Genomic DNA, 14,975 nt, shown 5'->3' on the forward strand with positions numbered 1-14,975 from the left:
GAGATTGTTGAATACAGGCAAATGGTTCATTAGCATGTTGTTGCTTGCTACAGCTGCAGAACTTGGGAAGGGGTGATCAGTTATGCAAAGGTCAGAGCCTATTTGGAGGCTTGTGTTTGTTTCAGTCAAAATGTTTTAGCTTCAAATGTGAACTAAGGAAAACCAGTTCCTTCCAAAATGGTGTTTACGTGTCATGACAAATTCACTTAGGCGTCACTGACTGACCAGAGAGTAGCTCTGAAAGCTATTATGTTTTGAAGTTAGTTCTGTCTAAACCTTTAAAAAGTGTTTGCAAATTTTCAAGTACAAATGACAGATTTTATCCAGAAGCCTTTGAGAGACATTAAAGTCTCCTACTTTGTTTGAAAGTTGAAAATTTTGGTTTTTGTTGGAACAGTTTTCCACTTTAATGTTTTGTCTATCGTATACAGTATTTCAATATTTTATGCCTATGCTGAGATCTGGATGGGTTTCTTTCGGATGTAATTTAGGATCTCCTTAGTAGCCACAGAGCAGGTAGGTAATTATTAAGAGAAGTTTTTGTTGGGATTAGTCTTCTAATTTTCAAAATGAATGTTCTCCTTTTAAACAGAAAAGTAGTTCAAGCATCCTTAACACAGACCCTGCAAGGCTCTGACAGTAATTACTTTATTATTTAGATATAAAGGCAAGAGTGATAAATTATCCTTAAGACCTGTCTTGGAATTGTTGGGGGTCAAAAATTTCTGTCATAATAACAGTTTGAAATTGTGATATCTCTGTCTGCATAGGCATACAGTTATTATTTTCATTAACCTTACCTGCATACTTACTTACTTTGAAATAACATTTTAGTTTTAATATATGACTAAGATTAAGTTAGTTTGTATTGTAATCTGGAAAATTGTTTTATGTTGACTTTTACATTTTGGTGTAAAGAGGAAAAAGCAATTAATTTTATTCTGTTTTCACTATTGGTCTAGAATGGGATATTCTACATGTGAATACTGGCCTAGAGGGAGAAGACAGTGGTTAGCTGAGCCTCCCTTATTCTATTCTGGAAATTGGTATCTCTTGCTCAGTGACAGCCCTGTTTTGTTTCTGAGATAGGGTTTTTTCTTCCCCTTTGCTCAATTTCTGGCTTCTTTGTGTTTTTTTCTCACCTTATTCTTCCTTCTTGCTGTCTCCCTAACACAGTTGTTCTGGCAGTCAAGGTGGCCCATCACACACATCCAGGTAGCCCCCTCTCACTGTGGGATTTGGATTGGTGGATGCTCAGCTTCCCTGGCTACTTGCATTGCTCCTACCCAGTGTCTGCCCTGTCCTGGGGAACACATCCTCCCTCCTCCTGGTTTGTAAGTGGCATATTGCAGGTGGCAGGGTTGCAGACACCAAGCTTTGCTCCTTGCCATCACTTTGTCATCAATAGTGTAAGCATCTTCTCAGCTCTGGAGAAGCTGCTCTTGTCCTTCACTTTCTACTGCACGTAGGAGAGCTGCTCCTGCAGCCAGCAGCTGTGTGTGTGTTTTCTGTGTTTCCATCTGCTGGAAGATGCTGTCACACACAGGATCACTGCAGGATCTTCAGCAGCTGTGCTCAGAACAGTGCTCTGCCTCCTGGCTAAAGACACCTCGATATTTTTCACATCCAAAAGTTAAAGGAGCTAAATGACTGTGACATGCTGGTGGTGGCTGCTTTGGCTGGCACCCACACCTGGGCATCTCGGATCTGCAAGAAAGCAAGAGGAATAAACTTCCTCCAGTCTGGACAAAAGGATGTCAGTAATCTGAAGTGTTCCTGCTGCCTTCTTGTGACCAGGATCAGTGACTACCAAACACTTTGCGTTGATATTGATTACTAGATTTACAAAAAAAAAAATACTGGAAGGCATAAAACTTTTATTAAAAAGAAAGAATCTTGGATGGTATTTGTATTTCATAGTTATGCTATTAGACGTCCATAAGCAATTTTTGTTTTACTTTTTAAAAGTCTTGTTAAGTCTTAATGCAAGAGACTCACACTGGCTCCTCAGCAATCATCATACAGAATATAAATATATTAGTATTTCTAGTATGTAATATTTCTAGTGTATTTATTAACAACAGCAAAATACTTTTATTAAAGCAATCATTAAGCTTGGGGAAATTAAAAAAAATAAATATGCAGTGTTTCTCACCTAGTCTGTCTAGGTATCCTTTGCCTAAAGGCTGTGGTAAAGCAAGAGTTTTGCTAGATTGTTCATACAAAATAGACAACTCTGAGTAAGTGTTGCTTCAGATGTGTGTTCTTCTGAATATTCATGAAATGAAGAAATCAGAACTGACACTTTTCGTGCTGCTAAAATTCTACTTGGCCCCCCAAATCTAGGAATTACTAATTTCAAAGGGACTGAATACATATATTTCTCTTAAACTGTAATCTTTTGTTTGTCCATTTCAATGGCATTTCTCCTTGAAACATATTTAGGAGGTTCAAATGAGGTAGAGCAGACCTCTGTCCTTTGTTTATCTTGTACTGAATTTTTCCTTTAAGCCTGAAGATTTGGTTTTTAATCTCTGAGTTCAAGATGCACTTTGCAGAATATTGTTAAATAGATTTAATCCAAATGCAAATAGATTTCTGCAATTACCTAACTTTTTTCTTTTATTTTCTTTTAATGTGTGCAGTTTTTCTATTACTAGTAAAAATAGTACAATATTGGAAAAAATACCGGAGCCGGGGTAGATGTGGAGACAGAAAATTTCTGAGTAAAAAGATAACCTTGCTGCAAACAGACTTTTCACAACACAGTTTTCTATCTTAGGAGTAGGAATTAATACAGTGAATTCATCAAAATATCTTAATTAGAGCTACAGGTAGGATTTGCTCTTTCAAGCTAGGTATTGATAAGAATCCAGCATTTAGAAATTGAATTTTTTTTTAATCTTACACCATTCTCAAAATTAAGATTGATTTGATCTGCCAGCATGTGACCTTTCCAAATCACAACACTACTTTATCACTTGATCCTATTTCTGAGGAAAATCTACGTAGATAACACAGCTTCCATTTATTATTATCTCAAAATCAATACATTCCTTGTAAAATTCTCTGCTTTACAGAAGTTGCTGTAAATAAAAATGTTTAATATGGAAGTGGTTTCTTTAGAACAATATTTGTGAACATAAGATTTGATAAATATACAATATTTGAAGCAAAAAATTAGATTTGAAGAGTCATCTATTATGAAGAAGTTACAAGCAGTAGATTTTACTTTGGAAGTGTGGAGATGGAAATATTTTTTTCGGTGGATACCTATTTTTATTCTGTATGTCTCAGATGATGAGCAGTGCACAGCTGTAAAGCAGCAACGTTGCATGTTAGATAAATATGTATTTCAAGCAAAACAAAATACTTTCTGCAGATGAATAATCCTCATTTACCTATAGGTTTTTAAATTTTCTTCAGTTATATTCTAGTCTTCATTAATTTTCCTGACTTTAGGCAGAAAAGCTAGTGGTTTGTGACTATTATGAATAATTTTAAATGAGTATCTAACTATGTTCTTTCTTTTATATATGCTGGTGTGTAAGGAACCAAACTATATAACTTGTCCACCACCAAAAGAGACCTTTCCCTGAGCTGTGCCATTTCTGTCACTCCTCACACCAGCTCTGGTATTCAGCATGGGGAAATTCTTCAGCTCAGTGACCCACTGTGAACCTGTGTGAGTTGAGAAGCTTGTAAAAAATATCATCTCCTTACCTGAAGGTCAAAGTTATGAAGTTTTCCATTTTTCAGCTGTTTTTTCCCAACCACCTGCTTGCATGTCTTGGAATTTTTCACAGGACAGAATCTTATTCTAAGTGAAGGTGTGAAACCAGGGTTTTCCCCCTCCTCATATACTGCTTCTGTGGACTCATGAAAGACAAACCCAGCAAAATCAGTTGGCTGATTTTCTCTCTCATCCTGATGCACAGCTGCTACATAAAGCACTGCAAATGTGTGGAAAAGGGGTAGAAGGGAACAAGGGTACCTCATTTGGCAGTGGCCTTTGCAGTTTGAGTTAAGAAATGCTGTAGATTGTGCTGCTGTAAAAGCATAAAAACAAAGGTACTGGTTAGGCCAAGCATTCAGCTAGTTTACTTTTCTGCTTCCTCTGTACTCAAATGTGAACAGGAATGAAGAAATTGCTGTTTCTTCAGTTGTAAGAGACAGTGAATAGTTACATCTTCAGTCTCAGGTTGATGTTTTTTTGCACAACTCTGTGGGACCTTTCTCCATAGAGAAAACATTTATTTATACCCTATTTGGCTATCATCTGTCTATCATCTGTTACTTTCTCTCAGAGAATATTTCTCCCATTACACCACAGCAACTTAGATTTTTGGAGCCTACCTTTGAAAAAACTTTATCAAATGTCTCCTTTATCACATTCATTTTACTTCTGTAAAAAAAGTGTTCCAGCAATTTGAAAGATCTAGAAGAGAGAGAACTGTACAATTGTGTAATATCAGAAGTTTGAATATTCTTCACTACATCAATGGAGTGTTAGATGTATTTCTTGTGTGTGTATGGGTCAACAAATGGTACTTTTATCATTTCTTGGCAACTACCACTACTTTTTAAAAATCTGAATTTGATCATTGTAATTCAAGGAGCCACAGAGCTACTTTGGAGTCTAAGATCTGAACATCTTGTCTCTAAGGCAGCTGTCTGACAGAAGTCTCCAGAATATTATTCTCAAATATTATCAAATTTTTGGGTCAATGGAGAAAAAAAAAATTCTTCCATGGGATGAATTCTGATTTTCCCATTAGATGGGGAATGGTTGTGCTTTATTGTATTTACAGTCTATGACTTCCTAATATTCTCAAATAGTTTTCAGTTTGGAAGGGTTAGAAGATAATTAGGCATGAAAAAAATCTCTGTGCCTCCTTTCAATTATATTATTGTTCCTGTTGATGATTTTTTTTAAGGAATCTTGCTGTGTGTAAGGAAGAAGTAGATTTTCCTAAGGTAATAATATTACCTTAGAAGATCTTCTAATATAATAATTATAAAATATTTGTTGTTTTGCTGATCAAAACATTCTGAATGAAGGAATGAAGTTTTAATTTTTTTCAGTTACCCAGAATACTCAGGGCCAGGTGATAGGTCTGGTCTTCAACTTTATTTTTAAGAAGCTGATAGAAAACTTTGAAAGTCGCCTTTTCTACTCCCAAGATGAGACACGGTAGCTCTACCCATGGTGCTAATCTTCTCAGAATATGATCAAAATATGATCAAAATGGGATCATTCAGATCATTTGCCAGGAAGGGAAAGGGAAAGTTTGGAGATCACTTATGAGAAGGCATACATTTTTGTAAACTGAGCAAGATTTATATAACAAGTAGTGAGGGATATTGAGCTAAGCAACCCTTGAACAAAAACCACCCTCTTAACAAATCCATTGGGTTCTGTTAGGTATGCCTGAAATCTTTGTGTTCTCTACCTGAGTTAAATTCAGTAATTAGCAGTGAAACCTGGAGAGTAGATGGAGTGGGGAGAGCTGTAGGAATAGAGAGTGCTGGCAGCCCCTTCTCTGTGAGCTTGGCTTTGGGGCTTCTGGCTTGTAGCAAACCTTGACCTGTTCTTTCCTTGACCTTGCTATGGAGGAAGGGAGGCAAACTCTGCTTCCTCTAGCTGCTGCTGCTGGCTCCTGCTGGGAGAAAAAATCATTGAAGGTGTTATATAAATTGGTAAATATTCCAAGACTGGAAGAGAAAGGCTTCTTTTGGCACATAAAGGTAAATTTTTATATATTTAAATAGTTCACATTTCTCAAGAGAGTGCTTCCAATTATACCTTACATGTTGCTTCTTTTAGTGAAGGGTGTGATTTCTGATTGTTCTCACTGTTTGAAACATGGTTTTCAAAGCATCATGCACCAGTGAAGCTTCACTGAAAAGTATTTTTACACTAAATAATCTAGCTATTATGTGTTCTTTATGCAGTTTGTAATAGAATTTTTAAAAATAAAAAATTGCCATACATCCTAATCTGTGGAGTCTACTAGGTTTGCTTTGTTGTCGTGAAGAAGTATGTTTGGAAAACTCTTGAGAAGCCCCTTATAAACCTGAGCAGCTAGATATAAAAATATTAGGGGGATTGAAGATTTTCCTACAATCCTGTTAAAGTTTTTTTTTTTTTAAGGATGCATAATTGCATGGGGATTGTAATTATAGGAGACAATTATGAAAGAAACAGCTGTGGCAATTATAGTTTCCATCCAGTATGTTACAAACAGTGGGTTTTTTTATTACTCATCACAGATTCTGAGATTCTGACTAATCACTCTAAGGTGATGTCAAAGCTTACTTAAAACTGGATACTGGAATGTAAATCATTCAACAAGAAAAACAAATTTTTCATAGTGATAGGCTGACTCGCACATGTGTCTGACCTTGAAAAATGTATGTGTAATTTTGTTCCAGACATTAGACCCTTCAAAGTAGTAAGATTAAGTATATATGTAAGTGTTAGCAGGTTTAGTGGCATATGGCTGTGTACACACTCCAAAAAATGCATTTGGTTTCATTTTTTATTTAATGCTTGTTTTCCTCTGAGTCTGGACCCTAGTATCCTCTTCCTCCCTCCCTCCTCCACCCTCCCATAAAAATTAATAAACAGTGTTTTTTACTGCTACCAGTAAGGTTTAATGATTTTAGTAGGAAGAGGCAAGCAATTAATTTGTGAAAATTCTTCTGGTTTTTAGCACACAATTCATAGTATGAACATATTAGGAGGAGACAATGGGAATCTCATAAATAACAAATACAAATATATTTTTAAGACTTTATGTTGATAATGCATTCACAGAGCTTACAAACTTTAGAGCAAGTAACAATGCAAATCTTTCATGTAGGTATTTTCCATCATTCATCATGTTACATGTTTTCATTTTTTCATGTTACTTCTATACTTAAAAATGAACCTTAAACTGAGATGACTTAATTGGTTTGATTTGTTACAGACAGTTGTGTATGTTTCCTAGATGTTTCTTGGAATCAGGCAATAATTTAAATACAAAAAATTTAAAAATGTATCAAAATTGATAGTATCTTACGTGAGTGTTTCTGTTGTATGCTCTGGCTGTGTTTTAGCAATAATTTAGAAATATTTAATTGATTTTTTTTTCTTAGTATAATTTGCTTTGGTACTTGTTGTGAAGCATATGACACAATAAATATATTGTACATGGTGATCATTATACCAGTTGGTATTTCTTGTTTACAGCTGAGGATAAATTCTTTGCTCTCCATTTTTGTTTGCCTTCCTTTTCAATATGGTATGCCTAGAAGATTACTGCTGGTAAGCAATTCCAGAAAAAAAAAAAAAAATCCCTTGTTCCTAAGCACGGGTTATCTGTGTTCATCACAGCAGCCCAGAGAATAGGAGTCTGAGCTGGACAGGTAAACCTAATGGTATCAATTAGCTTGAATTAATTGCCTTGAATGAATTGGCTTTTTTGCTCTTCTGCTCAGGTTTTTTTCACCCTTCACCAGCAGAAATGTAAGAAACCCAAACTTTTGACTTCCTTTCCAACATGGAAAATCACCAGCAATTTTACAGAGCACAGTGATGTTACTGGTTGTTATTATTGCCTTGAGACAAAACACTGGAATAATAAGAGAGTTATTTCAATTTCTTAGTTAAAAGTTTTGCTCTAAATAGGAGTTACTATGCCTAATGATGAGTTGAATATAGTTTATACTGAGCTTTATATCATGGGGTTTTTGGGTTTTTTTTTTGCTTTTATCATGTTTTTTGTTGTTTATAAGAGCTAAATAGCTGCAGTAATTTGTTGCACTTGTGGTATGAATTTCTAGATGTATCTTCTGTATGCTGGTCATCTTACTCTGCTGTGGCCTTTGGGGAAGTATTTTGTCCTGAAGGGGCAGGCTGGCTTCTGGGGCTGAAGTATTTGTTGAAGATGAGAATCAACAGCCTCAAGTTTGAAGCTGTGCTGGGAGTAGGAAGTGTTTAGATTGGTTGTTAGGACAAATACTTTACCAAAAAAAGGGTTGTCAAGAACTGGAAAAAGCTGCTCAGGGAAGTGGTTGAATCACCATCCCTGGAGGTATTTAAAAACATGCAGATGTGGCACTTGGGGACACATTTTTATTGTGGACTTGACTTTGGACTCAGTGATCTTAGGCGTTTTTTCCAACCTTAAGGATTGTATGATTCTGTGGATTGTGTGGCTAAGGAGAGCCTGCAGCTGCTTTTGTGAACAGCAGCTTATCTGATTCCCATTTGCAGGTGCAGTAGCTGCTCTGTTAATTGGTAGGAAAGCAGCCTGACAGTCCCCACTATTCTCTCTGTATGTGGGATGTTCAGGCAGGATGCCTGTCTGAAGGGAAAAAAGAAATCCTTTACTTAAAATTGCTTTATCATTTAGAATAAATGGATATGTAAATTCTACCAAAAAAACAGAGCAGCTATTTGAATTGCTCTTTTTACCAGACCAAAAAAAAAAATCTTATTTTCCTAGAGTTGTGCAAAGGAGCTTACATGTTTATTAGGATCTTTTAGTACCTGACATAATCCAAAACTTTACGTGCTAGTAATGTAATTTTTTTTGAGAGATGCTGAGATGACCATATAAAATGATCAAGAACTGCTTTATAACTGTCTGATTTACTCAGTTTTGCCTAGGATGTTTGCAATGGGAGATAGCAGACATGCAGCATTTGAAAGGTGGGAAGTTTATAACCACTTTTGACTCTTTGGCATGCGGGTGATAGTCTGTATAGACTCAAGATATATAGGGAGATTTTAAATTAGAAACAGAGGCTTTGTCCTGCTGTCAGAATGACAAATAGCTATTTCTGGTATTTTCTCTCAAGAAAGTATTAAATAAAAAGAAATTATAAGTACGTGCAAACACAGGGGGGTTTGTTTGTTAGTTGTTTTTTTTAAATTTTTGTGAAATTGATTATAAAATTTTTAGCCAGGTTTAGGGGAGGTGGTCTGAGAGAAGGACACTTGGGACAAAGGTTACCGTCATCAGGATAAAGTGCTGCTCTTCTTTCTGCTGAAGCCTGAGAGAGGAGTTCATTGATCTCAATAATGAAGACATTGAAAAGTCCTTCAGCAAAACTGGGAGACCAAATTTGACATTGTGATGTATCTCAAGTTATTTCCTGAGGAAGAAGGAAATGGGGGAAAGATGTCAGGTAACAAACCATGACCTGCTAGACCTTCTTTGAACACTAAGGATTTGGGGAACAGGTTAGTTTGTTCCCTGCAGAGAGTGTTTGGGTTTTTTATGGGTTTCACTTTTTATTTAAGAAGGAGAGTGTCATAATCTTTCCTTTGCCTTTAGGTGGTCATCTTCTTTGACAATTGAGTTGATTTCAGACAGAGGAAGGAAAGAATGAAAGAGATGGGTAAAAATGCTTAGGGTCAAAGGATACTCTAGCTTTTCTCATGGTTAAACACAAACTTGTGGGTCAGTGCATGTGGATGCATTCAATATAATGTCAGATTTATAACTCATCTTTTTTGACAGATGAAATATTCATTATAATATTCTTTGTGTATGTATTTAGAATGAGCTTGCTTGGCAAAATAAAAAGGTTATTTAAGTGAAGGGAGGAGAAGTTTCAAGTGAACAGTAATTAATCCCTTAAATACTACGTTGCATGAGTCTGTCTTGCTCTGACAGATATCATTTTCAAATAAAACTGTGTATTGTATGTGTATAAATTGACAGCCTTCCATGTCCTTGTTAATCAAAAGATTAAAGAGGAAGTAGAACTGGACTTAAAGCCTTTTCAAAAAAGGCTTGGAGCAGGGTGTTTTCAAGTGTTAGTCTTTGGGAAACAGGTGATTATACTGCTCATACTTTTGTTTAAGAAATGTTTATCAAGTGCCACGGCTTCTGTGCATCAGTACCAGACTGCCTGGTTACAATACATATGCTGGCATCTGTCTATTTTGTAATTAAGCATTAGGCCCACTGCACATCAAGTATCTGAAACAGCTACTGCAAACGTGAGTGCTGGTACTCTGTGTGTGACTGCTGAAACTTGTCAGTCCTTTGTGCTCCTATTATTCCTGGAGTCTAAGCTAAACAGACTGACTGCTGCTAAGAAGCTGTCAAGGGATGCATGTCAAACACTGGGTGTATCATGAGATCAGACCAGGGCTGGGATACATAAGTCAGTGGTTGGAAGAGGGAAAAAAAGTGACCTTTTTCTCTCAACATTGTCTTTACACTGAATGGAACAGATGAGTTTCTGAATTATTCACAGTACTGGAAGCTTATAATCGTTAGCAATGGTGGCAGCAGCAGACTATGGAGACAGGGCTGAGCATTTTGTTAAAATGCCTTATTCTGAAGCTCATCAAAGGATTCGTTTCACAAAACAGTCTCTGGGAATTTGGGTATTTAAGATCTGTGGGAGAAACAACATTTTCTTCCAAAGAATTGAGAAAGAGAATATTTTCTTCTGAATTTTGTAAGGATCAGTGTTAAGATAAAGGTTAATATTAATTACAGGTTTTACACAGTAATGGAACAAAGAACAACTGTGAAAAGGTTTTGCTGTTTCAGTGAGTAATCCCAATGAGTTGATTAGTGTTAGTAATAAAGCAGACCTTCTAACCCATAATGTAATTACTAGATATATAAATTACCTCTTTATCTAAACAAATAATTTAATATCCATAGTAGCAAAATGAAACAAAGATAGTAAGATTGTCTTGGGTATAACTGATACACAGTGGAAGGTAAGGCTTTTCTTGATCTCATGAATAGTTTTGCCTACCTAAAAGACTGTTTATAGTTTCCTCAAAATTGTTAGCTTCTAATGATAGTCTTTAAAATTCTTTTGTTTCAGCAGGTCAAATTTAGTACCATATTCTCTAAAGTGTCTTCTTTTTAAATTCTGTAATCTATTGAAGCTTATCATTATGAAACTGGAAAGTAGGAACTTGGATGCAGTGTGTAATAATTATGCCATGATTTAGCATGTTGTCAGTGTCCTATAACACACCACTCATCAGTCAGATGCTATTGCCCAAGTAAGAGCTGGTGTGGCTGCATCCATTATCACTGTTACTCTCTACTGTGAGCTTCTAAAGACAAAGCTTCTGCATATGGAAAAAATAGGGGAAAAGCAGTGCAAAGGGACTGGAAAGTTAATGTCCACACCTCTCAGGAAACCAAGTTTTTAAAAATCTTCCAAGGCATTTACAGTTCTCTTTGCTTTTAAAAACTGTTTCTCGTGGATAGGAAAGTGTGCTTTGTAGATACATTCTGAATCTTCTTAGATAATGTGCCATAGATAATGAACTGAGACTTTCCTGGTGGTCCAGTCATTATTTCAACATTGTTACACTCCATAGAATGTATAAAAACATTAAAGTATCTGTAATAATACACTTAAGGGTGTCAAACAGAACTTCCGAGTGCCTGCCTTTTTTGGTGTTAATTGTTCCTCTGGGTTGTGAGGGTGGAAATAAACTGGCAGGTGGGGAGGTGTTTCCATGAAGTCACCAGCATTCTGTGCCTTCCACTGCAGAGAGCACAGTGTTCACAGTGGGTCTGGCATCTTACTTGATGTTGGTCCTCTTAGGACTGGTTTTATATGCTTTATTGTACCCTGCTTTATTTGCATCAGGCCCCAGCCTGGGTTTTAAGGTTTGCTTCAAAGCCTTCCCCAGCCTCAGGTGACACAAAGGGTTCTTCCTGTTACCCAGTGACTACTACAGGGTGTCAGACGTTCCCTCTGTGTTTTGGGGGTCAGGCCAGGCAATAATTTATCCACCATCTGGCACCTGCTAAAACAAGACAGGTGAAGACAAGCCCAGACAGCTCTTGAGACCCTGTGCTGTCCAGTCAGTGCAAAGCCTCTGGCCTTTCACCAGCATTGACTAGAATCCTATTTATTATTCTACTTCATATATAGAAATAAAATTAGATTAAAGCTTTCTGAAATCATGAGCATCTGTCTTGTATTTTCTGTCTGAGAGAACTGTGTCGGTCAACACTACCAAATGCACTCAAAACAGACTGACTGAAGTCATAGCTGCAGGTCAGAAACTTAATAAAATCTGGCTAAGGAGGTCTTTTTTTTTTTTTTAATGCTAAGGCAAAGAAGATACAAGCAATAAGCTAGTGCTGTACTGCCTGTTTTCTCCAAACTCTCTCATATCCTTCCTTGTTGTCTTGTTGCTCCCCCAGCCTCAGAACCATCCTGTGTGTGCACCAGGCCCAGCATCAGCAGGGAAGGGGTGGGATTATCCCAGGGGTGCTCAGGCCCATTAGGCTGCAGAGCACCAGGATCCAGGGTTGGATGAGTGTTTGAATGCGAGCAACTGCAAGGGGGAGAGAAGGGAAGGGATGGCTATTATAGTAGCTATTGTTCCTCATTTTGCTTTTTAAAAAGAACAGCTTTTCTTGTTTTATTTCTTTTATTTTAAATAAATTTGAAACTGAATTTCTTGCATGCATCTGCCAGATCCAGTTTGTCTCTTCTTCAGTCCGTAGGGAGAACATAGACTTCCTCAAAAGACTCCCTAGCCTTTTTTTCCCTCTGGTTGCATGAAGACCCAGATTCTAGAATTTTATCACCAGGATTCTGGCAAATGTTAGCTTTGTGACTCTGAACTATGTCTCGTTTCACAAAGTCAAACTGCTTCATGATTTATGGATAAGGCATTCAGAAATTCAATTGAATTCAGAAATTGAGACTGACAGACTGCTTTCTAAGGAAACTGCATTGTGTCCTGTCCCGAGCATGGCACGGGCTGAGCTGGTCTGTGCAAGCATTCAGGACTGATATCCTGGTGAGGTAAGGTGCTGCCTCATTAGTTCCTTATATTGTAGCTGTTACTGAGTCACTGTGGCACGATCTCTAATTTAACAATTCTGCAGGGCAGTCAGTGCTCTTAAATCAGAGTCATATACCAGCCCATAGTGGTTTTGCTGATCATGCCATGTTTTTGTGGAAGGTAAATAAATGCTTTAAACAGGACATGGAAAATGCAGAGTCACAGCAATGTTTTTGACTTGCTGATAGACAGTATTTCTCAGGCAGCAGCCCCTGATAAATCTGGCACCTTTGCCAAAAGCTTCTAATTTCTCCCTTAGGTACGGAGGAACATGAGGAACGTAGCCCTGAGGGAATAACAGGTAAGGAAACACAAAGCAATACATAATTATCTACATTTCACTCTTTTTGGTGATGCTGGTTTTGTTCCCATAATAAATTTTATTTTGGTTGACTAAATAGATAAAAGGAATTTGGAGGCAATTAATTTTATGTTTTTCTGGCTTCGAAGTCCAAAACCAGAATAGAATTTTTCTCATCGATGGTATTTTGCACATTTTACTAATGGCTTTGAAACCTATATTTAAAAACTTACACGCATTATTTTGTTTTGATGGTGAGGATCTCCTGTTATTCTTCAGGAGAGACAGAAGAGTAACTACTGAAAAATTTAACTTACATAGGTGTAAGAACATTCCTGCCTTGTCCCTCCAATGCTCCCTGGTGCTCTTGATTTAGTCACTTAGTTACCATAAGTTCATGAAGAGACAATTTATCAGCACCTTGGTGGTTTGAATATAAGGTTGCTGAAAGCACAGGGAGTTAGATTAGATATGTACATTTCCCAAGCTGTCTTGACCTAGGTTAGCTACATAGTGGGCTTTGTTACTTTAGACTTAAGAGAAGACTACTACTACTACTACTACTACTACTACTACTACTACTACTACTACTACTACTACTACTATACTTTCCCCATAGCATTTCTTTCATTGCTGGTATTTTTATTCATATATGTTAAACATCTATTTTTATATGTGCATGTATGTGCACATACACATTTCACCAGCTTTGTAATGTTCAATTAAGCTTTTTAAACATTAAGTACGAGCTGAAAATGGCATAAAATCTGATAGGTATCCAGATACCTAATCATTCCACAGAGCTATAAAATATCTCTTAGCTTTGCAACCTCTCTTTTACCTTCTTTGCTCTAGTCTCCATCAGTATATTTCAAACTCTCTGTACAAGTCTGTCTTTCTCAGTTACAGCTGTGGTCTTTTTTTCTCGGTTTTGTTTGCACTGCTTGCTGATTGTATGTAAGAATTCTTTGATTACATATACTTCTATCCAGTTATTTGGAGGCCCCAGCTGACAGACAGGAATATTAAGATTTCCTTTATTTCTCCTGTTCTCCCATATGAAAGATAAACTCTCCCAGTACCAGCAAAGAACCTCTGTTAAATCTTTTTCTTTCTGAAGCCTGCTTCTTGGGAGCCTCAATTAACTTCAACACAAAAATTATATTACTAATCCTACCTGGCAGCTCTGTGCAGCACTAGCAGGCAGCCTGGGTGTGAATCGAAGGTGTGGAGGAGCACATTCATTGTTCCCAGCTGAATGAGCCCTCCCCAGAAGATGAGTATGTCCAGAAATGATAGCTGAGCACTCTGAACCCCTTCATTCACCCTGCTGGGTGTGCTCATCCTTTCACCTGGGTGCGTTAAGAGCCTATGATATTAATCAGAATGGCTCCAGTCTCAGAGCTTATCTACATCAGTGGTTTTAAAAGTGCACTCTTCTGTCAGCATTGCTGCATCTGCACAATAGATTTTGCTAGCTTAAGCTATGACTTCTAGTAAATTCAACTGTGCTGCCAGAATTTTTCAGTACAGACCAGATCTCTCAGTACTGCCTTTTTAAGCATGTTGCACGTGAGCTGTGCAAATACACAGACAAGATTTTGATGCCACTAAGTTCAGGTGCAGGTGTAAGGTGTTTCCTTCTTTTCTAATACCTGCATTTCTTCAGTCCTGGACCATCCCTCAGGATCTATTTTTTTTTTTTGTAAAAGTTTTCTAAATTCTTCTGAACATAGCTAATGTAGTTAAAGAACTTCACCTTGGATTTCCTACCATTCTAGAGTTCTTCAGTTTTGGAGTGACATGAGTCCCTCTGCTGCATTGTGTCAA

General features: G+C 37.1%; 1 protein-coding gene across 6 annotated transcripts in view; it reads left to right on the top strand.

The window, feature by feature from the left end:
* Positions 1 to 14,975, top strand: part of TENM3 (teneurin transmembrane protein 3) — an 880,089-nt gene that overhangs the window by 542,237 nt on the left and 322,877 nt on the right. Inside the window, exon 7 of one of the 6 annotated variants that reach the window (XM_054514645.1) lies at positions 13,104 to 13,145. The exons of the other annotated variants lie outside the window; for them this stretch is intronic. The gene's annotated coding sequence lies outside the window, so the exon portion shown is untranslated. The remainder of the gene's footprint in view (positions 1 to 13,103; positions 13,146 to 14,975) is intronic. 6 annotated transcript variants of the gene reach the window in all.

The sequence above is a fragment of the Molothrus ater genome, chromosome 4, assembly GCF_012460135.2.
Source record: "Molothrus ater isolate BHLD 08-10-18 breed brown headed cowbird chromosome 4, BPBGC_Mater_1.1, whole genome shotgun sequence".
NCBI classification, from domain to species: domain Eukaryota; kingdom Metazoa; phylum Chordata; class Aves; order Passeriformes; family Icteridae; genus Molothrus; species Molothrus ater.